This window comes from Panthera pardus, unplaced genomic scaffold (genome assembly GCF_024362965.1).
Source record: "Panthera pardus isolate Hobbes unplaced genomic scaffold, ASM2436296v1 HiC_scaffold_24, whole genome shotgun sequence".
Taxonomy (NCBI): domain Eukaryota; kingdom Metazoa; phylum Chordata; class Mammalia; order Carnivora; family Felidae; genus Panthera; species Panthera pardus.
In genome coordinates this window covers 57,694,176-57,721,686 of record NW_026526810.1, presented here as the reverse complement: position 1 = coordinate 57,721,686, position 27,511 = coordinate 57,694,176, and the positions used below count along the sequence as shown (strand labels likewise).

At 34.4% G+C, this 27,511-nt stretch overlaps 1 long non-coding RNA gene across 1 annotated transcript in view; it reads right to left on the bottom strand.

Annotated features, from left to right (window-relative positions):
* Positions 1-27,511, bottom strand: part of LOC109263187 (uncharacterized) — a 342,726-nt gene that overhangs the window by 147,917 nt on the left and 167,298 nt on the right. The window contains exon 2 of the long non-coding RNA XR_002078100.2: positions 18,538-18,588. This is a non-coding gene — a long non-coding RNA (uncharacterized LOC109263187). The remainder of the gene's footprint in view (positions 1-18,537; positions 18,589-27,511) is intronic.

Here is a 27,511-nt window from a genome sequence, read left to right as displayed (position 1 = left end):
AGGACAAATTGCTGTCAGTGAGATTTGACTATACATTAGTCATTTGGGGCTCAGTAGATTTTCATATGGGTTATGCCAACTTTCCCTACTCCATGTGGTTTTCCAATATAGTAAATGAAAGGAAACCACCACAAACTTTAGAATTAGACACAATTCACATAAGTCCTCTGTATTAGTCAGGGTTCTCCAGAGAAACAGAACCAACAGGACATATAGATATATATGTAGGAGGAGACTTATTTTAAGAATTGGCTCATGTGATTATTGAGGCTCAACACTCCCATAGTCTGCCATTTGCAAGCTAGTAACTAGGAAAACCAGTGGTTTAATTCAGTCTGAGTCAAAAGGTCTGAGAACCAAGAGGGTGGATGGTGAAGGTGTAAGTTTCAGAGTCTGAAGGCCTGAGAACCAAAAGTTCCAATGTCTAAGGTCAGCAAAAGATGTCCCAACTCAACAAGAGAGAAAATTTGCCCTTTCTTTTGCTTTTTGTTTTATTCAGGCCCCAATGGATTGGATGATGCTAAACCACACTGGGGAGGGTGGACCTTCTTTATTCAGTCTATTTAATCAAATGCTAATCTTTTCCAGGAACACCCTCACGCCCACAAATAATGTTTTACCAGCTAGCAGGGCAACCCTTGGCCAAGTCAAGTTGGCATATAAGATTAATCCTCTAGTTCTACAATCATTGTGATGCTGAAAAAATAACACACTTTTTGATCTTTGGTTTCCTCATCCATAAAATAGTAATAATGATACATCTGTAGAGTTAAAAAACACCTCTAGTATTAAAAAGCATTAACATGCCTAATACACAGATGTTCAATATGTTGTAACTATTATTTTTAATTATAAATGTGGATTATTATCAACAAAGGCAAACTCTGAGATGAAATGATGGCAGAAAAACAGCAGCATTTCAAGTACACTTCACACTGAAAAAGGAGACTTGAAATCAGCACTTCCTATACGTCACGAACAAAGAAACAAAAGCATATTGAACAGTGCTATATAATTTCTGTATGACAGAAAAAATGCCTACTAGTTCTACTGGTTTTAACCTTCTCCTCTCAATATGCTCTTTTCCTAAACTACCTGAAATATAGACTATAGGATGCAAAATATTTAGATGGCCCCAGGATTTCCACCCCTATGCTATACCCATGATTCAGTTTCCTTATATGACAAGGTTGAAGGAACCTTATTAGTGGTAGTAAAAGGCCCAGATTAGTTGACTAAATTAACCAAAATGGAGATTATCTGGGTGGGCCTAGCTTAATCAGGTGAAGCTTTTTAAAAAAAATTATTTATTTAAATTCAAGTTAGTTAACATACAGTGGAGTATAGGTTTCAAAGAGTAGAACCCAATGATTCATACCTTGCATATAACACCCAGTGCTCATCCCAACAAGTGTTCTCCTTGATGCCCATCACACATTAGACCACCCACCTCCCCCCTCCAGCAACACTCAGTTTGTTCTCTGTATTCAAGAGTCTCTGAAGGTTTGTCTCCTTCTCTGTGTTTTATCTTATTTTCCTTCCCTTCCCCTATTCTCATCTGTTGTTTCTTAAGTTCCACATGAGTGAAATCATATGATATTGGTCTTTCTCTGACTGACTTATTTTGCTTAGCATAATACACTCTAGTTCCATTCATGTTGTTGTAATTTGTTGAGGAACTTCCATACTGTTTTCCAGAGTGACAGCACCAGCTTACATTCCTACCAGCAGTGTAAAAGTGTTCCCCTTTCTCCACATCCTTGCCAACATCTGTTGTTGCCTGAGTTGTTAATGTTAGCCATTCTGACAGGTGTGAGATAGTATCTCATTGTGGTTTTGATTTGTATTTCTCTGATGAGTGATGTTAAGCATCTTTTCATGTGTCTATTAGCCATCTGGATATCTTGTTTGGAAGAATATCTATTCATGTCTTCTGTCTGTTTCTTTACTGGATTATTTGGTTTAGGGTGTTGAGTTTGATAAGTTCTTTATAGATTTTGGATACTAACCCTTTATCCAATGTCATTTGCAAATATCTTCTCCCATTCTGTAGGTTGCCTTTTAGTTTTGTTGATTGTTTCCTTTCCTGTGCAGAAGCTTTTTATCTTGATGAGGTCCCAATAGTTCATTTTTGCTTTTGTTTCCCTTGCCTCCAGAGACATATCTAGTAAGAAACTTGTATGGCTGAAGTCAAAGAGGTTGCTGCCTGGTCTCCTCTAGGATTTTGATGATTTCCTGTCTCATATTTAGGTCTTTCATCCCTTTTGAATTTATTTTTGTATATGGTGTAATAAAATGGTCCAGTTTCATGCTTCTGCATGTTGCTATCCAGTCTTCCCAGCAACATTTGCTGAAAAAAACGTCTTTCTTTCCATGCATATTCATCCCTGCTTTGTCGAAGAAGAGTTGGCCATTCCTGTGCTCTATTCTGTTTCATTGATCCTGTGTGTCTGTTTTTGTGCCAGTACAATAATGTCTTGATGAGTAAAGCTTGGCAATACATTTTGAAGTTTGGAATTGTGATGCATCCAGTTTTGGTTTTCTTTTTCAAAATTATTTTGGCTATTCGGGGTCTTTCCTCTTTCCATTCAAATTTTAGAATTGTTTGTTGTAGCTCTGTGAAGAATGCTGATGTTATTTTGAGAGGGACTGCATTCAACGTGTAGATTGCTTTGGGTAGTATAGACATTTTAATCATATTTGTTCTTCCAATTCATGAGCATGGAATGTTTTTCCATTTCTTAGATCTTCTTCAATTTCTTTCATAATTTTTCTACAGTTTTCAACACATAGATCTTTTACTTCTTTGGTTAGGTTTATTCCTAGGTATCTTATAGTTTGGGGGGCAATTATAAATGGGATTGATTCCTTGATTTCTCTTTCTGCTGCTTCATAATTGGTGTATATAAATGCAACTAATTTCTGTGCAGATTTTATATTCTGTGACTTTGCTGAATTCATGTATCAGTTCTAACAGTTTTTTTGGTGAAGTCTTTCAGGTTTCCCATGTAAAGTATCATTTACAGTCATCTGTGAAGAGCAAAAGTTTGATTTCTCTTTGGCCAGTTTGTATGCTTCTTATTTCTTTTTGTTGTCTGATTTCTGAGGCTAGGACTTCCAGTACTATGTTGAACAGTGGAGAGGGTGGACATATGTTATAGAACTCCTCTGGGAAGCCATGTGGTCCAGGACGCTTGTGTGTTGGGAGATTTTTAATAACTTGCCTAATTTCTTTGCTGACTATGGGTCTTTTCAAATTTTCTATTTATTCTTGTTTCAGTTTTGGTAGTGTGTGACTTTCTAGGAATTTGTCCGTTTCAACCAAATTGTCCAGTTTGTTGGCATATAATTTTTCAAAGTATTCTCTTATAGTTTGTATTTCTGTGGTGTTGGTTGTAATCTCTCCTCTTTCATTTGTGATTTTACCTATTTGGATCCTTTCTCTTTTCTTTTTGGTAAGTCTGGCTCAATTTTGTTTATTTGAAAGAACCAGCTTTTAGTTTTATTGGTCAATTCTACTGTTTTTTCTTTGTTTTTTTTTTCTATATAATTTATTTCTGCTCTAATCTTTATTATTTCCTTTCTTCTGTTGGCTTTCCCCTTTACTCATTTCTCCTTTTCTAGCTCCTTTAGGCGTAAGGTTATACTGTGTATTTGGGATCTTTCTGACTTCTTGAGATAAGCCTGAATTACAATGTTCTTTCCTTTAGAACTGCCTTTGCTGCATCTCAAAGGGTTTGGACTGTCATGTTTTTATTTTCATTTGCTTCCATGTATTTTTTTTATTTCTTCTTTAATTTCATGCTTAACACATTCATTCTATAATAGGATGTTCTTTAACATGCATGTATTTAGAGATTTCCAAAATTTTTCTTATGGTTGATTTCAAGTTTCACAGCATTATGATCTAAACATATGCATGGTATGATCTCAATCTTTTTGTATCTGTTGAGGGCAGATTTGTGACCCAGTATGTACTCTATGCTGAAGAATGTTCCATGTGCACTTGAGAAGAATGTGTATTCTGCTGCTTTAGGATGAAATGTTCTGAATATATACTAAATCCATCTGGTCCAGTGTGTCATTCAAAGCCATTGTTTCCTTGTTGATATTCTCAGATGATCTGTCCTTTGTTGTAAGTGGGATATTAAAGTCCCCTACTATTATGGTATTATCATCAAGAAGTTTCTTTATGTTTGTTATTTATATACTTAAGTGTTCCACGTTGGGGTTGTAAATATTTGCAATTTTCAGATCTTCTTCATGAATAGACCCTTTAATTATAATATCCTCCTTCACCTCTTATTACATTCTTTGTTTTAAAATCTAGTTTGTCTGATATAAGTGGCTACTCTGGCTTAATTTTGACCTCCATTAGCATGATAGATGGTTCTCCATCCCCTCAATTTCAATCTGCAGGTGTGTTTAGTTCTAAAAGGAGTCTCTTGTAGGCAGCATATAGATGGATCTTGGTATTTTATCCATTCTGATACCCTATGTCTTTTGATTGGAGCATTTAGTCCATTTACAATTCAGAGTGATTACTGAAAGATATGGATTTAGTGATTATGTCACCCGTAGATTTGGTGTTTCTTGTGATGTTCTCTGATCCTCTGTAGTGTTTGTTGCTTTGGTCTTCATTTTTTTCCTCCACTCAAAGAGTCCCCCTTAAAATTTCTTGCAGGGCTGCTTAATGGTCACAAACTCCTTTACTTTTTGTCTGGGAAACTCTTTATCTCTCCTTTTATTCTGAATGACAGCCTTGCTGGATAAAGAATTCTTGGCTGCATATTTTTCCAATTCAGCACATTGAATATTGCCTGCCACTCTCTTCTGGACTGCCAAGTTTTGGTAGACAGATCCGCTGCTAACCTTATGTAAATACTAAGTAAGTTTTTATGTAAGTTCCTACCCTTGTAAATTAAGGACCTTTTGTCCTTAGCTGCTTTTGAATTCTCTCTTTACAGCTCTGTATTTTGCAACTTTCACTATGATGTGTTGTGGTGTTGACCTGTTTCTGTTGATTTTGAAGGGAGTTCTCTGTGCCTCTTGGACTTAAATGCCTGTTACCTTCCCCATATTAGCTAAGTTCTCAGCTATAATTTGTTCAAATAAACCTTCTCCCCCTTTTCCCCCACTCTTCTTCTTCTGGGATCCCTATGATATGGGTATTGTTTTGTTTTATGGAATCACTAAGTTCTCTAAGTCTGCCCTGGTGATCTAATAGTTTTCTTTCTCTCTTCTTTGTAGCTACATTATTTGCCATAATTTTATCTTCTATATCACCAAATCCCTTCCTTTGCTTCTTCAATTCTGTGACTGTATCAAGTTGGTTTTGCATCTCAGTTATAGCAATTTTTTAGGTCTTTGATCTCTAAAGCAAGGGTTTCTCTGGTGTCTTCTATGCTTTTTTTCAAGCCCACATAGTAGCCTTATAACTTTTGTTCTAAATTCTTGTTCAGATATATTGCTATATCTGTTTTGAGCAGGTCTCTGGCTGTGATTTCTTCCTAAACTTTCTTTTGGGGAAAATTCATCCATCTTGTCATTTGGACTACATTTATGTCTTTTGTGTGTTTTAAAAGCTTGTTACGGGGGCGCCTGTGTGGCTCAGTCGGTTAAGCGTCCAACTTTGGCTCAGGTTGCAATTTGTGGGTTTGAACCCCACGTCAGGCTCTGTGCTGACAGCTCAGAGATCCTGGAACCTTCTTTGGATTCTGCACCTTCCCCTCTCTGTCTCTCTCTCTCTCACAAATAAAACATTAACAATTTTAAAAAAATAAAAAATAAAAGCTTGTTATGTTTCCTGCACCTGAGAGTATTGCTATATTAAAAAGGGGTCATGCTCTGTTCAAGGCCTGGAACTCCAAGAAGTGTTTCTGGGGTATGCTGTGTGCACTCTGCTTTGTGGTCTGGCTGCCCTTTCTGACTGGACAGTCCTCTTCAGAGTTTCTTCTTGCTTGAAGTGGGGAGTGTTTGCACCTGTAACTAGGTGCGCTTTGACTTGTTTGTTGAAGTAAGCCTCACACCTGCTACGCTGTCCCCTTGCAACTGTGGAGCTCCTTCTGCCACTCCACAGATCAATTTCCTGGGTGTTCCAAGTGACCTGACTTCAATACAGCTGTGTTTGAAGGACAAGGAAAGCTTAGGGTCCCGCTACTTCTCTGCCACCTTAACTCCTCTCCAGGTGAAGCCTCTTAAAAGCAAGATTAGGCCTTCTCTAGATTAGAGAGATTCTCCTGCTGGCCTGAAAAGTAACTTTCATGTAGTGAGAGACCTGTGGCAGAGTCACAGGCAAAGAACTGGGAATGACCTTTTGGACCTGAGAGTGGCCCCTAGCCAGCAAGAGAAAGAGCTTAATCCTAAAGCTACAAAGAACAGAATTCTGCCAAAAATAATATGCACCTAAAAGAGACTCCTGCACTCTAGAAAGGGTCTGAGCTTGTTTGATCCCTTGATTGTAGCCCGTGAGATTTCTGACACACAGAAACAGTGAGATAATAAATACATGTTTTCTGAACCTGCTAAGTTTGCAGATATTTGTTACATAACAGGAAAAAACTAATACAAAATCCACCTTTTTCTAACCTTCCAACAGGTTATTCACATAATGGTTCAGGAGTAGATACTGTCTACTGGTTTAAGAGTCAAAAAAGAATGTGACTGGAATAAAATGATTTCAGCAAGTAAGGCATTTGAACCAGCTCAAACTTTTCAAACATTTAGGCAGAAGTTAGTAGAGTAAGTAGGAGTTAGTTAGAATGCAATGTCAGGGCAGGGAAATATTTTTTTTTAAAGGAGAAGAAACTTCATTCCAATTCCATTAACAAACCACTCACCTTTAGCAATAACTAAACCAGTCCAAATTGTAGTGGGTCTTAATTAAAGAGACAGTAACTTGACCACTATCCTAATAAAGCAGTCAAAGTGTTAGGACACAATTTAATTGGAAGAAATGACTATGTTTACCAGCATAAATAATGTAAACAATCTCAAGGAACTAATTATAAGAGACTGGAAACCCTTCAGAGGGTTAATAATAAATTTAAATGTCAATCCTTGAGTTTGGTTGGCTATATGACTTATTCTAGAGTCAGTCCCAGTCATTTATGGGTTCCAAATATGATATTAGGACTTAATATGTAAATATAAAGAAGTTGTAAACTTTGAAAAAGAGGAAAATTAGTTTGAGAATTACCATAATGGCCTCTTACTTGAAACCTGTATATAATGAAATGAATTAAGTAAAAGTGGCACATAATTACACATTTTTTAGGTGTGAGCCCATGATGAAGAAGAGGAAATCTCTATTTCTTTTTAATACAGAAAGTTAAAATCGTCAACCAGCAAAGCAAAGTTGTACTGCGTTGAATTTCTTATCATCCTTGAAGAAATTTACCTGGGCTCACCTACGAAGAAAGGCACGCTAAAGACTGAGACACAAAAATGACTTCCGGAAAACTGCTAAGAAATGAAAAAGTACCAATGAGCCACATACTTTATTCCTTGTGAGCCAAGAACACATTAGTCATTTCAGAGAATTTATGTGAATAGATTTCATTCATGAGGACTTGAAAATTTAAATGTGAATGTCTGTGTCTGTGTGTGTATATTGGTAGATGTGTATTTGAATATTTTCATGTGAGTGTGTAAATATGAATGGAAAGACAGAAAGGACATAGAAAGAAATTCACCCAAGATTCTTTGCTTCTTACCTAAATGGATTTAAAAGCTGTGTCAACCACATTCTTACCAGCACACACACACACACACAAAAACTAAAAAACAAAAACAACTGATTTTTAGTTTTATATGAGTAGATCATTTAGTGTAAAGGTTGTATTTCAAAGTCTCCTAACTGTTCTCCTTTATTACCAATCCAGGTAAACTTAAAAAAAAAAATTCTTAAGGCTATCAACCTTAGCTAGCAAAGATATGAGACTAACAGTAAATACGTGAACTCCATTTTCTGACTATCTAATGTTTGAGTACTGGTCTGACATATCCACAGTGTTGATGGGACAGTGTGGATATCCTTTTTTTTAATGTTTGTTTATTTATGTTGAGAGAGAGAGAGAGAGAGAGAGAACACAAGAGAGGGCAGAGGGAGAAGGAGAAAGAGAGAGAGAGAGGGAGGGAGGGAGGTAGAGAATTTTAAGCAGGCTCCACACTCAGCACAGAGCCTGACACAGGGCACAATCCCATAAACCATGAAATCATGTCCTGAGCCAAAATCAAGACTTGGATGCTTAACTGACAGAGCCACCCAGGTATCCCTGTGGATATCTTTGATAGCTATTACTCATGAGCCTGTCATCATTCTAAATTTTTGTATTTGGAGGAACATGAAAAAATAATTTCCATCAATGTTGAGCAAATAATACACATGGCTTCTCTGGCTGATCAAATGAAAGTTAAGTTAAATCTCCTCCACCAGGGTAAAATCTAATTTTCCTATTGTAAGGGAATAGTTTTGGGAATATAAACAGGAGATTAGCACTACTTTCATCATCACTTTTTTCTATTCCACAATAACTAACTTAATTTAAAATTGTTTTACTACTCAAGTATACGTGTTCATTGTAGAAAAATTAGAAAATACAGAAAGTAAAAAGAACAAAATTAAAAGCATCCATAGCCTTCTACCTATTTTAGCTTTCTACTACCTATAAAAGTATCTAAAGCCTTCCCTTTATCTAAGCAAAATATGTGTGTGTGTGTATATGTGTGTATATGTATATATATATGTATATATGTATGTATATACATGTGTGTATATGTAATATATATGCATATATGTAATTATATATACATGTATATATAATGTGTACCATGTATACATGTATACACATGTATATATAATTACATACACACATATACATACATATACGCATACATGTATAGCCTTTAAAAATACAATAGCTCGGGGTGCCTGGGTGGCTCAGTCAGTAAAGCGTCCGACTTCCGCTCAGGTCATGATCTTGCGGTTTGTGAGTTTAAGCCCCGCATCAGGCTCTGTGCTTATAGCTCAGAGCCTGGAGCCTGCTTCAGATTCTGTGTCTCCCCTTCTCTCTGCCCATCCCATGCTCATGCTGTATGTCTCTGTTTCTCAATAATAAATAAATGTTAAAAAAAATTTAAAAATACAATAGCTAACATAAAACTTAAATGGAAATTCCTCTGGATAGCTAAATCACTCTGGGTTTTACAGCAACATAAGTTGGAGGGTGTAGCCAAGAGCCCCCCTGGGTCCTCTAAATTGCAGAGGGAAGCCCATGATATAGAGTAGGATACGGTGATATTTATCAACAATAATGTCTATATTTTCATAGATCCTAGCAATAAATACTTGTCACATATTTAATAGGTTAAATTTGTATTACAATATACTGATATGATACATATACACCTTGCTTCAGGGTGTAACTGCATTTCAGAATGGAACAGCAAGCTAATAAAAACTGTAGCAAGAAACAGTTTTACGACCCTCCATTGACTTGTGTTTTACATTATGTTATCTTATGGCAGACATCTGAATTAAAGGTTAACACACACTATTTAACGGTGTCTGAATGAATGTACAGTGCATGAATACATGCTTCTTGAAATTTTTTATCAGTTTTGATACTACACATGCTTTGTGATTTGGGTTAAGACATGACTTTAAGTGGGTGATGGCTCCTGCTTGACTCTTTTGAGTAATAGGAAATAACACATTTTGTTAGGATTCCTTCAATTAAGTGCATATCCACCATTAAAGCAATCTGTCATTATTTTAGCAATGTCATTAACATCTACAATATAATTCACAGGGGCTTTGTTCTTCTTTCAAAATTAGTAGCACATGCATTTATATAGAAAGCTTGAAATACAAAAACAAATTTAAGCAGCTTTCAACTCCAAGCTATACAAATATTTTTAAATGGATTACATAGAAGGTATGACTTTACTAAGAAAGAAAAGCCCACAGAAATTATATATCCATTAACATGGATTAATGATATAAAATATGAATTACTTTTCTTTCTAATGTGACAAATCAAGAAATACAGTTTAGTGTACTACTAAACGTACTTGGCCTAATGAAAATAATTTAAATTACTGGGCTACTGAAAGTAAAAATCAGTATATAAAATTTATGATTTTTATATATAAATATTATCAGTCTTTAGAAATATTTTGGAAAAATTTTAATGCATAACAATAATGTATTAAGTGCTTAATAAAAAAGATAAAATTTTATTAGCAAATTTATATGGCAACAGTCAACTTTAAATTGCTAAAATACATCTTATTTACTCCTGTGGATTCAGTAAATAGGTTAAGATTCAATTACAAATAATGCAAGGAGAAAGTTGAAGTTTACAAAACAGAGTAGAGGTTCGGCTACAATAAAAGTATATTTTTCTATAGGATGCCTGCGTGGCTCAGCTGGTTACACATCTGACTCTTGGTTTCGGCTCAGGTCATGATCTCATTGCTTCGTGAGTTTGAGCCCCGTGTCTGGCTCTGCGCTGACAGTGTGGAGCCTGCTTGGAACACTGTCTCACCCATTCTCTCTACCCCTTCCCCACTCATGCTGTTTCTGTCTCTCTCAAAAATCAATAAATAAACTTAAAAAAAGAGTATATTTCTCTATATTCAGAATATATATACATATATACATGTTCTATATATTTGTATATATAAAAAGTATATACTGTTGTATAAATATGAACTATAAAGTGACATTTATTTCCTGTTACCTAAAATTATTGACATGTATAAAAGCTTTCTTTGACAAAATTTTCATCTCTTGTCCACCTCAATGGGCTGTAGACCTGGGGCGACAAAGGAACTGAGAAAAAGAGACGACAGTATAGTAAGGCACAGGGGACCATGAGATACCGAGGTTTATTGTACATCTTCTTATATACGTTTTCAGGAAAAACAGATAAGCAATGATTAACAACAGAAGCTTAGCAAAGCATGTCAACAATGTACATCTGATTCAGCTATCATAAGTATATTGCATACGAGAGCAGCCTTACAGATACTTATGCTCCGATAAGAATCTTTACGATAGAAGCAAAGACAAAGAAGGGAGTGGGTACACTGTGCTATATACAGCTGGCTTCCTTTAAGCAAAACATCCCGATCTATGTACTAAAGAACAGACCACACTTCCCGAGGGCAATTCACTCAAGTCCTTTCAGGTGATTTTTAACCTTAGGATCTTGAGTTTTCTCAGAGATCTTGGAGCCTGAACGAATATGCGCCTGTGGTCATTGTGGTGTTCTTGTTCCCACAATCACTGATAGTTAGGTTGCAAGTAAAATATCAAATGGAACTTAACGAGAAGCATAGAGACATTATAATCATTTCGTAGACCATAGAAATCTCTGGACTTGACCTGCTCTCTCTTGCAATGGCTCTTAGAATAATCTAGTACACGTTATAGATAGTTGGAGTCATGTCTTTATTCCCTCAACAGAGTAAAAATTCTTTAAAGTAAGGATTACTATTCTGTGTCTTCCCAAAATTCTCACAGACTTTAGCCCAGCACTTTGCATGTTACAAATATTAAATTAATAAATGTCCTCCAAACATCTTAAATATGACATCCAAAATAATGCACTGCCGTGACCTCGATAGCTCTTTTTCCTCAAGATTCCTCATCTCAGCAAAATTTCCAACCATCTACCCTCTCAAGCAAAACACAGGGAGTTATCCACAGTTCTCTCTATAGTCTCAAATTCAGTCCAAATCCTACTTCAAATCCTGTATTTCTCAAATCTGTCTTTTTTTTGTTTCCACTACCCCATTTCTTGCTAAGCCCTCTTTTTCTTAGCATCCATCCCAACATGGTTATGCAATACCTTTCTGATTTTAACACTTGCAGTATATTTGAGTTCTATTTCCTGGGTGCAAAAACATAACCTTCTGTGATACTGAGGTAAGTTTGGTTCAGTCCATTGAGAATTTGTGAGCATTTCCCAAATTTGTCCCATAGTAACCAAGCTGCAACATCCTTCAACTCTCATTTCTCCCCAGAGTTTTGCCTTTTTCGTAATTTTGCCCATCAGGAGTGACTCACCATTTGTTTGTGGTAAAGCAAGAATTCTTAATGTTGCTTAAAGGATAAACCCAAGGAGGTGCCCAGATATCTCAGTCGGTTGAGCGCTAACTACGGCTCAGGTCATGATCTTGCAGTTCACAAGTTTGAGCCCCGCCTGGAGCCTCAGAGCCTGGAACCTCCTTCAGATTCTGTGTCTCCCTCTCTCTCTCTGTCCCTCCCCTGCTAGTACTCTATTTCTCTCTCAAAAATAAATACAAAACATTATTTGAAAAAAGGATAAACCTGAGACATTAAACATATACTGTATTAGATTAGGGCCAACAAGCACTTAAATGTGGAAATAAAATGCTACATAGACAGACAAGGATCAAATTTAAAGGATTACCAAGAGAGATCAAATCTGTGCTTTTTCTTCTTTGGGAGTTTTTAAGATACAGTGATAAATTTCTGGAAAACCACTTCTCTTAAAAGTTAGTGGTCTAAATTCAAATGAAGCTAATTATTTTACTTCATCTTCTGTACCAAATCTTTTTTCCCCTAAAATAACCACCTTAGAGAACAAAAATACTGTCCCAATGGTGAATTATTATAGTGTACTAAACTGAGTTCATTGCTTCTGAGGCTCTTTCATGTAACATCCACATAATCAACACAAGATAAGTAAGTATATCTCAAATTGCCTCTCTTGTGGAGAAAGATATAGTACATGGCAAAAGAAATTTTACCCTACAAATCTCATGATAAACAAATTCCCAATTTATTTTTTCATTCAACCAACGCATATTTTCTAAGCCCTTACTGGTGAAAGCCAATGGACCATACATGGGCTACTTCCTCACACTTGATTTTCGATGCCTCATCAGGGTACAGAATTAGGTTCTCAAGCAAGGATAAAGGCAATCAACATATGGTATATAGTAATCATTTTGACATTACACAGGATTCATGTGGAGATACCCAGATAACAAGATAGCTATAATGGAAATATCATACCGTTTGGAATCAGAAGACCACAATCTAAACCATATGTTAGATTCACACTATTTTAACTTTTTAAAATCATCTAAACCATCTGCCCTGAATTTTTTTCCATTGAGTAAGCACTAAGCATTCCATTGAGGAAGGATTAAGTAAGATAATAGGTAGGTATTTGATACCTGCATGATATTCTGCATAATTGTTGCATTAGTCCTCACAATAATCTTAGAAGGCAGATACTGTTATTTTAATTTTATGGATAGGGAATCAGAAATACAGGGCGGAGAAGGAGGTACCACAGGCCAATTAATTAGTAAACAAGAGAATTTAGATGTAAACCAAGGTGGTGGTTTGACTTTAAAGTTAACACACTTTACTACAAAACATACTGTTTTCTTTATTAGATCATTATGAAGAATAAATAAGATAAATAAAAAACATGTCTTACAAAGCCTAACATACTATGTGAATTTAATGAAAATTGCTTATTGCTATTATTAGTCTATTACTAATCTGTTAAAGTTCTAATGTATTTCAGAGATTGCCACAATCTTGCTTATATTAGCAAACCAGAGAAGCGGGAAAGTTCCTCCCATATCCTTCCTGATTAAATGAAGAAAGAGTAGAAGCAAGAAAGGAAAATCCTATTACTACTCTCAGGCACTTTCACATAATATCTAATTAAACCCGAAAACACTCCCATTACTTAGGCATTCTTACCCCACTATAAGATAAGGAATATGTGATCCAGAAAAATAAAAGAAATTTCCTGTTTCCAATACACAAGAGGATGGATTTAAGCTCATATTCACCTGATTTAAGAGCCCAGTTCTTTCTGCCATATCACACTTTCTTAGAAGATAGGGGATGAGGTATCTTCACTATCTCTAAGATAATAATAACCCAGCTTACTATGTTTAGCATTTACTATAAATACATGTTTGAAGAATCTTTTCACTTGCTTAACAAAGAAAATGTCCTTATCTGGAGTTAAATCATGGATGTCTACTTCATTTATAATTTCTAGGAAACAATAGAAATTTGTGCCCCATTAGAATATTCAAATTAAAGTATAAAACCTTTTTCAAATGGCTAAAGGAAAAATTATGATTAATGGAATCATTTATAAATCAGAAGACCATATATATAGCAGACCATATAACTGCATTCTCATACTTTGCTGACTTAAAGATCAGTAATTTTCTTATCTTGAGATTAAAGTTTATGTGTATAAACTAGTTCCATTCACAGTTTTTAAGTTCCACTAAATTGAGAGAATGAGAAATTAAAATAGACATATATTTTTTCACTGTTACAAAACATACATACTTTTTTTTTACTATTACCTATACAGTTTTATTAGGTTCACTGTTTTTGTTAACTCACTGACTTTGAACGCAAACCTGTTGGTTGAAAAAAATTTCTACAATTAGCTTTAAATTAAGTTTTTCTTTCCATTTATACAGGTAATACCTGCCAATCTGCTTAAGCAGTTATTCACCTATTTACTATATATTCAATTTTTTCTCATTCATTTGAAAATCGTTTTTGAACATCTGATATGGACTGGCCCCTCAGACTGAGGTACAAGAGATGTGGAAGAATGTAGCAGACTTGATCTCTGCCATCCAAAGTTCACTGTCTAGTCTTGGGAGTTCAACTGAAAGAAGAGGATTATACAAGTAGTATCAACATTATGTAACCAATATTTTCATAGTAGAAGGTACTGGTTGCTATGTGAGTACTTGACAGGGAACCTAACTTAGTCTAAGGAGTCAAGTAAACCTTCTGGAAGTTGGAGCGTAACATCTAAGGGCTAAAAAAAGAATAGAAGGGTGAGAGAAAATGATGTGGAGTAGGCGGTACTCCAAGAGAGAATAACCAAATTGCATATGGTCTGGTTTCCCACAGTGGCCATGATAGATACCATTCATTAGGCCCTATCTTTTAAAGAATAATCTATGCCTGCAGAAAAAGTATTTTGTGGACTTCAGTAGAAATACCATAGTAAGTACAGAAGCCATGTTTGAACAGCATTCTGAACCATGATTCTACAATATATGGTCTTAAACTAGGATTGAGCATAACTGTCAATACCAAGTGATATATTATCACCTTTAGATAATCAGGCATCATGTTCTATTAATTGGCATGCCAAGTACTTGATAGCACCAGATATTATGGTTAATGCAAATGATTATTTTTCCTGTGAGTTTAATTAAGAGTCTCCATATTGATGTAATTAAAACCGCAGTGGCATTTGAAATGCATCACCTAAATAAAGTACCATAAGATTTACTCTATTAAGATTTGTAAGAGATCTCAGTAATTGCAATTTGCATTATTTTCTTTCACATATGTATTTCTCTGAAGAAATCAGTCACTGCATATATGTATGGCCATATTATCATCAAGTATTTCATTATTTTCATGGACAAAATTGTTCACTAATAGCACATCAACATTAGATGTAGGAACAAATGTTTTTTCAATATTTAAATTTAGGAGTTCTCATTGCCCATTATCTATCTATTAAGAATTACAAGTTCCAGTTTAACAGAGAATTCCATGTTAATCGCATGCTTTATAATGAGACTGTTTGTTATCCCTAGCCTGCAACACACTTGATTAAAACCTTCAGTGTACTCACCAAGCTGATATTTTTTACCTACTGCCTTCACCTCTGGTACAGTGTAATTTTCAAAAAGCAAAATGAAGAAGAGTATCATTTATTGTTAACTTTTTCTATAGATATCCTGTGTGCTTGTAACTCTCTGACATGTACAGGTAGCCCACACAGGACAAAGAAAACATCACCCGTAACAAAGGAGCCATTTATATCTCTGCAATCCAAATCAGATCCTGCCCCAATAGCACCCTAGACTACATGTACACATATGGAAAATTGTCAATTCAGTAATGGCAGGTAATTTCCATTCTATTTAGGAAACTGAGGCTTAAAATGGTTAAACAATGGTGGTGTATGATTTAAACCCAAACAAATGATCCAAACTCTGCAATAATAATCTACATGCTACTAACTCTCAGGTGTTAAAAAAGAAAAGAATTTCTTTAATTAAACGTTACTTGATTTTTTCATGGGTAACAAATATAAATAAATAAGCATAGTAAGTCCCCCAAATACTGTCTTGAGTCCTATAAGTTCTAACCATCTCCCACCCGTATTTCCAGAAAGGAAAAAAAAAAGGAAATCCAAATAGTAACTTTGAAACACTGCATTTTACCTCTGCTTACTAAAACTCTAGCAGTAAAGAAATATTTGCATCATAATATTATGGAAATATAGTAAACATAACATAGGGTCGTTTTACTGGAGAAGCAGTTTTTTCAAAGCAAACAGGGAGGAAAGAACAGATGTATAATAAAATGAAACCACCACATGAAACTTTATTTGTTCCTATTGTGATCGCCCACATGGTGTGGTACAAGAATATGTAACTACTCCCTGTTCTGGTTACTTCTGAGCATATCACTATACAAAATTATTATATCCAGTGGCTATTCATAATGTAGAGAATGAATATTTTATTCACAGAAAGCAGATGAAGATTTCAGTCCTGAACTTTTAATTTTTTCTTTGTGTGTATCTATGACTACTCAAAAGCTCAATCATAATTTCTGAGGCACACTTCCAAATCTTTTTCACATCTATGAAGTAAGTTTATCTTCAGGCCTCTGAGAAGTAATTAAGATTACTCCTACTTTACAAATAGGGAAACAGGGTCATAGATCAATGTAACTTACTTAAGTGAACAGACTTGCAACAAGATGGTACCTTAAAAATGATTAACTGCCTTCTTTTCAAAACTATCATTGAAATGGCTATCCATGTATAAAAAGAGAGAGCCTATATCAGCATTGGATACTGTCCATGGGAACATCATGCATTAGAATTCCTTAGTGGTCTGCTACTGCAGACATTACTAGAATGAAGGACCGGCTCAACCCATTATCACTCTGGAGCATCTAAAAAGTGAGTACACGGAATCCCAGCATAAATCCATAAACACCTTCTAATTTGTTTGGGTGAGGATAACTAGAGGCCACTGTGAGCAGGGATCACACGACAAGTCTTTTTCTCCTACGGTACCCATCCCAGAATGAAAGCACTGCCACAGCTAAATCCTGCCGAAGACAGCTACGGTGAGTTTAAAACATAGCCCCCCAGGGCACCTGCAGGCTCAGTCGATAAAGCATCCCACTCTTGATTTCTGCTTAGGTCATGATCTCAGAATTCATGAGATCTGCTGCTTGGGATTCTCTCTTCCTCTCTCTCTTCCCTTCCTCCCGCTCATATATGTGAGGCAAGAATGCTTGTTCAAGGGGACCAAAGACCCTCATGGAACCATGAGGCCAGGGAATAGCACTTCGTCCCCCGATATATACATATCCTAGGCAACACAGATTGAAAAGATCTGTATTTTGTTATGTTTCCTTGGAACTACATAATAGGGGGGAAATTCATACGTTCATTCCAGAATAAAACAAACAAAAAACTACATTATCTCTAAAAGGAAAAAAAAATCATATTGTCTTCAGTTATTTCTCTAACACAAACTTTCCAGGACAAAACGGAGCATGAGCTACAGTTTTGAGAGAGAGACATTTCTCTCAAACATTTAAAAAAACGAATAAAACATAGCCTCCATAACATTTTGCAATTGTTTTATTTAAATGATGACATATTTTTCCCCTTCATATTGATCTACCTTTCAAAACATCTGCATATTTTCATATGCCAAGAGATGTTTCTTGTTTTGTTTTTCCTATTTGTTTCGGGTGCCTCTATGTTTGATAATATCGGGATATTGGGTAAATTTTGTCTGAAAAGTGTGATTCTATGTTTAACTGTGCCTTTGAGGTCCAGAAGGAGAAGTAAGGAGAAAGTTAATAGTTAGCTATAGTTTTACTTTGTCGGATCAGAAATTCCGATAACCCAAAGGGAAACATCCTAGAACTGAATTTGAGTATTGCCCCCATTTTGGGGAGGGAGGGTGTGTTGTTATAGTTACCTTCTGCTAGGTAAGGAAAATAAAAGGCAGATAAAATACACACACACACACACACACACACACACACACACACACCAAAGCAATCATTGGGATTTTAAATGAAATTTCTAAATTTAAGAGAAACAGAAAATAGAGGAGAAAAAAAGTAAGGAGAAGAAGGAAGAAGATAAATTTTCTGGGCTGAAGAAAGATACACCTGGGGACTGAAGGATACCAAATATATAAATACCAATACCAAATATTTAAGCTTTGGATGGAAGGGACCACAAACAATCACAAAGAAGGAAGAACCGGGTAAGGAGAGATAAAAATATCAGTTGGTTAATAAGTCTGAATGGAGAACCTGACTTAAATCTGAGGCTGCAGCAGCATTCCCAATGGATTAATCATGAATCAGACAGATACACCCATATAGTCACTAGCACAGCAGTATGACTGCAGGACTCCAACACAGGGGTTTACACTTACCACAGGGGTGAGAGAACACCGGACATATATCCTCTCTGTAGGCAGGATGTACTAAAAAGAGAGAGAGAGAAATGTTCAGAAGGATCTCACCATCATTTGCCAAACTCACAAATCAAACAAGTAACTCCTTGGAGGGAATGTACAAAATGGGAAGAATGCTGACTTGAGGGGACCAAAGACCCACATGGAACCATGAGGCCAGGGAATAATGCTTCCTTCCCACATATAAACATATCCTAGGCAATACAGACTGAAAAGATACATATATTTTTTTATATTTTCTTGGAATCACACAATAGGGAGGAATTTCATCCATCCATTCCAGCAAAAAATAAACAAAACACATTAATCTCTAAAAGGAAAAAAAGAATAATCAAGTTGTCCTCAGGTTTTTTTTTTTCTCTCTGTAACATGAACTTTCCAGGACAAAATGAAGCAATAGCTACAGAGTTTTAAAAAATAAAATGACACTAAGCCAAGAACTAACAGAAATATATTGCCAGGCATATTATAAGAATAAAATAAATATGTTGCCAAAAACACAGAGCTCAGAAACCTGCCACCCACATTATAGTCCTTAAAAATTATCCAAAGCCATCTTCCAGCTGATGGAGAAGTGGATCTAACACACTTAAAAATATGAGCTGTTATATTATAAAGGGACAGTGGTAATACTCAAAAATATTATATCACAGCATTGCTTGACTATTTCTTATACATATGTCCATCAAATTTCATGCAAATGTCATAATATTAAATATTGAAAAAGAAAATATATGTTCTAAAAATGAACAATAACCTGAATTTTGAAATTCAGAATTATGCTACAATGAGCTGGAAATTTCAACATGGTAGGTATGTGGGAGGAAGCAACTAAAGTACAAGTACCTGAATTTTTCATTTTCTTGAAATCACTAGAAATTCCTTCATTTTTAATTTAATAATTAGAAAAATGTATTTAATATATTAAAGAATACTAGTAAATATATCTTCCTTCCATATTTCAATGGACCAACAAAATAAAACAAATTAAAATATCTGAATATTGACACTACTGGGTGGCTCAGTCAAGTGAGCATCCAACTCTTGATTTTGGCTCAGATTATGCTCCCAGGGTCATGAGATCAAGCCCAGCTCAGCATGGAGCCTGCTTGAGATTCTCTCCCTCTCTCTCCCTCTCTCTCAAATAAAATATATATATATTTTAGTTATATATATATATAACTGAATATTAAAATAAAAAGAAAACAAATTATGGAGTTGTGAGTTGAAAAATAAATCAAAGTTTAAATGATGGGCTAGACATAAGTTAATAAAAATTTTAAAGGAGTATGTATAAATTGACTAATTTAGACAAAGATATACTCACCACATACATTTTGTGTTTTTAGTAAAAAAAGAAAAAAAAGTGACTGAAAAGTTAAAGATTAGATGAATAGCTACTAAATAGCAAATGACAATTAAAAATAATATGTAAAATAAACATAAGAAATGATTCTTTCAAAATTGTAAAATGAAAAAAGATCATAAATTTAAAAAATACGGAGCAAAATCAAGAATGAGTTTAAATCATAGAATAACACTATATGCAAAATAATGACTCTCTTTTTGAAAAAATTCACTGAGAAGGTCAGTTTTCTGGAAAAACATAAACTATAAAATTGATGCATAAAATAAGTAGATAATGCTTTTATAAGAAATTTTTCTAAGTTATCAAGGCATTATACTCAAATATGTCTTCATGCATTGATATATTTAGAGATTAGGCTTTCCAGAATTTTAAAGAGTAAATGATTCCCATATCATATAAATAATTCTAAAAAGTAGAAATAAATTAAGATATTCATAATTCACTTTTATATAGTTAGCGTAATGAAAATGTGGGAAAAAATGTATATTAAAAAAAAACAATGGCTGACAGCTAAGACCTCTCTGAGTCTTTATTTCAGTCCTTGGTTTAATTTATTTTCTTGTTGTAAATAAGAATTATACTCACAGAAGGTATTACTAAAAAATTTCAGCTAGGGCTTTAATAGGGCTTCCAATGAATTTATTAATTATTAGTGTAAATATTAATATCTTTACATGTCAAGTTGTCCAATACAAGAAGAGGATATAACTTTGCATTTTCTGAGCTTTAAGCATCCTTTAATACAGTTTTAATTATTCCCCAAAGAAATTCCAGGAATTCTTTGTTTAAATATAAAATACTTTACACTTTTTTTGATAATGCTAAGTAAAATCTTGTATTTTGTTAAATTCTCTGGTTGCTTGTTACTATTGACTTCTCATTAATAACTATCATAAGTCAATCTTACATTTGGAACCAGTCATAACAATAATTCTGAATATATGGTCAGAAAAATTATAGTGGAATATGAAAATAAAATAGACATTTACCAGTTATTGGCTGACAAATATTCTGAAATATTAAAATATGCAATTCAAACAGAAGAAGAGTGAATTCAGGAGTAAACAGCAATAATGATCAAACTTTTTTTTAGAAAATTCATTATTAGGTCTACATAAGTGGGTTTTTTTAAGTTTATTAATAATAATCTGACAGTAAAATTTCAGATGATACCAACATGGGAAGTTGGGGATACAGATGAAAACATAAATATGCTACTGTTCTTGATTTATATAAAGAGAATATACATAATGACCAGAATATGATAGAAAAATATAAGTTCAACTATGTTTATTAAAAATCTGAAAGTCTCTTTTCTCTTCCTTTGCAGAGACAGAGGAATGAGCCAGCTCTATTGATACATTCAGCATGGCTGGGGCCAAGGAAGCAGCTGAATGTTAGAATTTGGGTTGAATATAGACAGCTTGATTGACTAAATGAATATAATGAAGGTAATGGGAACAACCTTCCTCTTTGTCAAAGAAAGAAATTATAAATATAAAAGGGGGGAGGGCTAGAATAAACCCTGTGATGTTAGCTTGGTATTAAGAGTGTTAGTGTGAACACAAAGTTTTTTACATAGAAAAATATAGAAATAAGTATAGAGATATATGTGGACACGCATGTTTCCTAGCTCTGTCCTAGAAGCAATGACTCCTCAGTAACAATGAGTCACTGAGCCTCCAAATCTTCATTTCCATACTGCTCTTCATTAAAAAGAATTAGAAACCCTTGGACAAATGACTCTGTCAGAAAATAACTCCTCAAAGAATGAAGTGGACAGATAAAAGAACACAAAAGCAATCTGGAAGGGCCAAATCTCAGAAAATCTAAGTATGAACATAAAGAAAAAGATACTAATGGATTATAACCCATTGAATAAAAGGGGACTCCATGACTCTACACTAATATTAAAAAAAGAGCAATATCTGGGGGAGACTACTTTATTTTACAAAAGAATGCCAAGTAATAAATCTGGGGGGAAAAATGGAATTGATAAACCCCTTTGATAATCATCATAATAATTATTTCAGGCAAATATCAGCAACGGATACTAAAGATGGTAGGCAAAATTTTGATGAAAACCAGGATATTTACAAAGTATCCTTCTAAACAATGGCATACCCTAATTCTAATCCTGAAAAAACAAGACAAATCCAAAATGAGGAACATTATACAAAACAAATGGGTCTATATTAAATATATATATATATGTGTGTGTATATATATATGTGTGTGTGTGATAAGGAACATTGTAAAAAACAAATGGGTCTATATTAAATATATATATGTGTGTGTATACATATATATATATATATATATACACACATATATATATATCAAGTTGATGAAATTCAAGAAAAGATTAATAGAGTGTTCCATATTGAAAAAGACTGTAGACCCATGATGATGATTCTTAAATACAATTTATGGCACCTGACTGGATATCGGACTGGGAAAAAATAGAGGGCATTATTAGAACAGCCAATATATTTTACTGGTGATATTATATCAATGTTAATTTCCTTATAGGATGATTATAATGTGTTATCTAGGAGAGTATCCTTGTTTAAAGAAGTGCACACTGAAATATTAAGAGGCAATGGACCACTTACTCTCAGGAATTTCAGCCAAAAGTATATATGTATGTGTGACTAATGTAGTAAAAATTTATTCTTATTTTTTTAAGTTTATTTATTTCTTTTGAAAATAGAGCACAGCAGAGAGAGAGGGAGAGAGAGAGGGAATCCCAAGCAGGCTCCACACTGTCAGTGCAGAGCCTGATATGGGGCTCAAACTCACAAACCAACAGATTAGGATCTGAGCCGAAGCCAAGAGTTGGACGCTTAACTGACTGAGCCACCCAGGCATTCTCCCCTCATTTTTTTTTTAAACAGCCAGAATCTGGGTGAAGGGCTTATGGGAGTTCTTTGTATAATTATTACAACCTTTCTGTAACTTAGAAATTATTTACAAATAAGTAAAAGCATTTAAGGGTGGCTAATATAGAAAGAAATATAATGAACAATTTTCAAACCCAGAGAGAAAAAAAAAGACAGAAAAATGAAAGAACAAAAAAGGAAGTCTATAAAGTAAAATATATCAAAAAAAGAAAAGATTTTTAAAAAGCCCAAGCATATCAGTAATTAGCATAAATAATTATTCAACCTCACTTTTTTTAAAAAGAGACTAATACAGCTATAAAAAAAAGCAAACTGCCATTATATGGTGATTATAGGACACACACCTAAAACAACATGACTCAGGGAAATTGTAAATACATAAAAAGAAAAGTATACACTTTTATAATTTAAAAAGTTAATGTAGCAATATTAATCTCATTCAACATAAAATTAAAGCAAATTCATTAAAAGAGACTAGCAGTTTATATTTATAAAATAAATAATAAATTGAGAAGATATAGTATCTATAAACCTTTTGTACTTAAAATATACCTTCAAATATGCAAAGCATATTTGCATAGGATAGTACAACAACAAGGAGAAATACATTAATAGATATACAATATTGGTGGGAGACTTCAGAAAATTCTTAGGAACCAGCATGAGGAGAAAGAAACTATAGAGAGATTTGAAAAATATTCAACATATAAAATATTCAACATACATTCTTTGAAAAACATTTGAGGAGAACCTGGGTGGCTCAGTCAGTTAAGCATACGACTTCAGCTCAGGTCGCGGTTCATGGGTTCAAGCCCTGTGCCAGGCTCTGTGCTGACAGCTCAGTCTGGAGCTTGCTTTGGATTCTGTGTCTCCGTCTCTCTCTGCCCCACCCCCCACTCACACTGTCTCTCTCCGTCAAAAAGCAATAAACATTAAAAAATTAAAAATAAAATTAAATAAATAACATTAGAAACAAATGTAGAAATTGACCATATTCTAGACAACAGGCAAGATGAATCATGTAGTTTGCTCAATGACTACATTGTAACTAAAAAGCATTTATTTATAGAATGTAACAAAGGAGAATCTAAAAATGTAAATTAAATGTTAATTCATTATGAAATAAAATTATATAACATCCTAGTTTAACCTGAAAAGAATGCGATTAATGTTAACATTCATTTATAAATGTAAAGATGGCACTTAAACTGGAAACCAAGAGGAATGCCCTTGACTTAATAAAAGGTATGAACCAGGGGCGCCTGCGTGACTCAGTCAGTTAAGCAACTAACTTCAACTCAGGTCATTATCTCACAGCTGTGAGTTTGAGCCCCGCATCGGGCTCTGTGCTGACAGCTTAGAGCCTGGAGCCTGCTTTGGATTCTGTCTCCCTCTCTCTCTCTGCCCCTCTCCCACTCGTTCTCTCTCTTTCCCAAAAACAAACATTAAAAAACATTTTTTTTTAAAGAATTTAAATGAAAAATAAAATAAATAAAAATAAAAGGTATGAACCAAAACCCATAGCAGTCATTATGCTTAATGGTGAAATATCACAAGTCTTCCAATTAAAGTCAGGAATGAAATAAGGATGCTGTCATTAAGGATACTCTTACTGCATTATAACTTATATAAATAAAACTAGATGATCTGGTCTCCAAGTAACATAAGAAAAAGAAGATTAAGATATTGGAAAGGAAGAGATAGGTGTCTGTTATGTGTAGAGTGTGCAATTACCTAACCTAGAAAACAAATGACAAATCAAGTATGAGCTACTAACATTAGTATTTAGCAAGGTGACTGGATACAAGATTAACATATAAAAACAAATGGCTTGTCTATAGTCTAGTGTGGAAAAAAACAGGTAACCAAACAAATCGGAACAAAACAAACTGTTTTGTTATGATGGTGGTGGTTATAAGTAAGGGATTTCAGAAACCACATTATTAAATTCCATGACAACAGGAACAAAAAAATGACATAGCTCCCAAGACTATAATAACATAGTGAAACTGTAATCTTTTTTAAAAATAATTTATCTTTAAGAAAACTCAGTTAACTTACTGTGGAATCATGTACATTAGTTAGTACCCCTTTTGTACCACTGTTAATTTTTGCAGTAATATATTTATCTACAACTGTAGTTTTTAGACAACTAAGCTACATAAACAGTCTTATGTGAAAAACAAGAATTACTAAAACGTTTATTAAAAATAAAAGAATTTAGGGATACCTGGGTGGCTCAGTCGGTTAAGTGTCAGGCTTTGGGTCAGGTCATGATCTCACAGATCGTGGGTTCATGCCCCACGTCGGGCTCTGTGCTGACACCTCAGAGCCTGGAGTCTGCTTCAAATTCTGTGTCTCCCTCTCTCTGCCCCTTCCCCAGCTAACACTGTCTCTCTCTCTTTCTCTCTCTCTCAAAAATAAACAATCATTAAAAAAAAAGATTTAAAAAATAAAAATAAGAATTTATATCTTCTATTGCAGTCTAAAACTTAAGGACAAATGGATACTTTTGAAACATTACTTGGCCCTTTGAAAGTGAGCTAGAAATTGAGCTGGAAGTTGATTTCTATTTCTAGAGAAAAAAATGCATATTTCTAATCTTATGTCATTTTTATAATGAGGGGCTTTTGTTATGGACTGAATGTTTGTATCTTACCAAGATTTGTATGCTGAAATCCTAACCCCAAGGAAGTATTTGGAGTTGGGGCCTTTGGGAGGTGATCAGTTCATGAAGGTAGAGACCTCATGCTGGGATTAGTGCCCTTATGAAAGAGACCCCAGAGAGCTCTCTTGCCTTTTCTGCCATGTGAGAACACAGTACGAAGATGGCTGTCATCTATAAATCAGGAAACGGGCAGGTCCTTAGCAGATAGCAAATCTGCCTATGTCTTGATATTAGACTTCCCAGCCTCCAGAATTGTGAGAAATAAATGTTTGCTGTTGAAGCCCCCCTTGTCTATGATATTTTTGTTAAAGCAGCCTTAACTAAGTTTCCATATCTTTCATCCCAACCAGCAATAACCAATTTGAACATATGATACAAATCTCATTCATAAGAGTAACAAAAATCATAATGTACCTGGGAATAGTATTAAAACTTTTATACATAAAACTATATATTTTTACTGAAGGGCATAAAAGAAGACTAAGGAGAAATACCACTTCAACTGACGTGATGATCTCATATAGCAAACCTGTCAGTTTTTTTCTCCAATTCAATCAATAAATTTGATCCATTCAAAACCAATAATTTGTGTGTGTGTGTGAGAAAGAGAAAGAGAAAGAGAGAGAGAGAGAGAGACAGAGAGAGAGACAGAGAGAGAGAGACAGAGAGAGAGACATGGAAAAATGATAACTGGGTAAGGGTTGGAATTTAATATGGTAATTCAGGTGGACTTTATTTTAACCTTACCTTTAGCAATTTGTTTTATACACAGAGACGAAGTGTTCAGGAATTAAGTGTGTAATTAACAACTAGTTTTAAAATGACTTGAAAGGTATTTTCTCCATTGTAATGGTGTTGCTGAGTATGTTTATTGCCTATATTCTTTTTATTCATCTTTTTTTACATTTCTTACAATAAACATGTAATATTTTCAAAATTAGAGAAATATATTAATTTTAAAATAAATACCATATTAAAGAGGAATACCACCTGACTCTTAGTCCAGAACTCTACAAGATTACAACATCTAGATTTATTCCACCAAAAATGTATACACAAGTTTTTTTTTAATATTTCAATTACAGGGCCCTAAAGGGGAAATATAACTTTAGTGGTCTAGAAATCTATAGTCCAGCTTAATGCCAATAAGTAACATCTTTTCATGAAGGCCTGTGTATATTCTTGTCAGGGACTCATTGGTTATGCCAGGAAGCATTTAAGAAAAATAAGGAGCTATGGCTTTACATTCCTGAGAAGAGTATAGTCTAGAAGTTCCCTGAAAGTAAGCATGTTTATAGAAACTCAGGCTTTAATTAGCCAGGACCTGGAGGTCACTAAGGACAATAATAAACAATCTTAATCATCACTTTAGCACAGTGCTCAGAGATGCATAAGAAACAGAGCAGCCAAACCAACCCTGGCAATTAATACTAAGTTTAAGATCACAGTCAGACATACTTACCACACAGTGGCCAGTAAGGAATACTGGCTGTATCAGATACACCCAGTCGTAACTCTTCCAGTACTGTGGCAAAATTATAATGAACAGATCAAAACCACAACATCTCCAAAATCTACTTATGTTAGATGTACTTTTTTTAAAAGCATATTTTTGAGTCATTTGAAAAACTGTTGTGACAATTTTTCAGTGAATCTAATATGAAAATCATGTCCAGGCTGTATCAAACATAAAAGATATTAATCATAAAATAGAAACTTCACTCAGACCATTAAAAATATTGAGAAAAAGTTTGAAATGATTCAAAAGAAGAAGTCCTCTTTAGAAAATTCACTTCTGAAGTATACTTAGTTGTTTAAGAAAAATGAAGTTCTACTTTAAGAATGGAGCAAGGACAGATTGATGATTTGACCCTCATTTAAAATGCTATTATTTATTACTCTTTGTTACTTCATATACTTTTTTCAGAATTATGGGCATTGATCATGCATCCTCAAAGGATTCATAAAGAAAATCCACTGTAGCAGTAATAA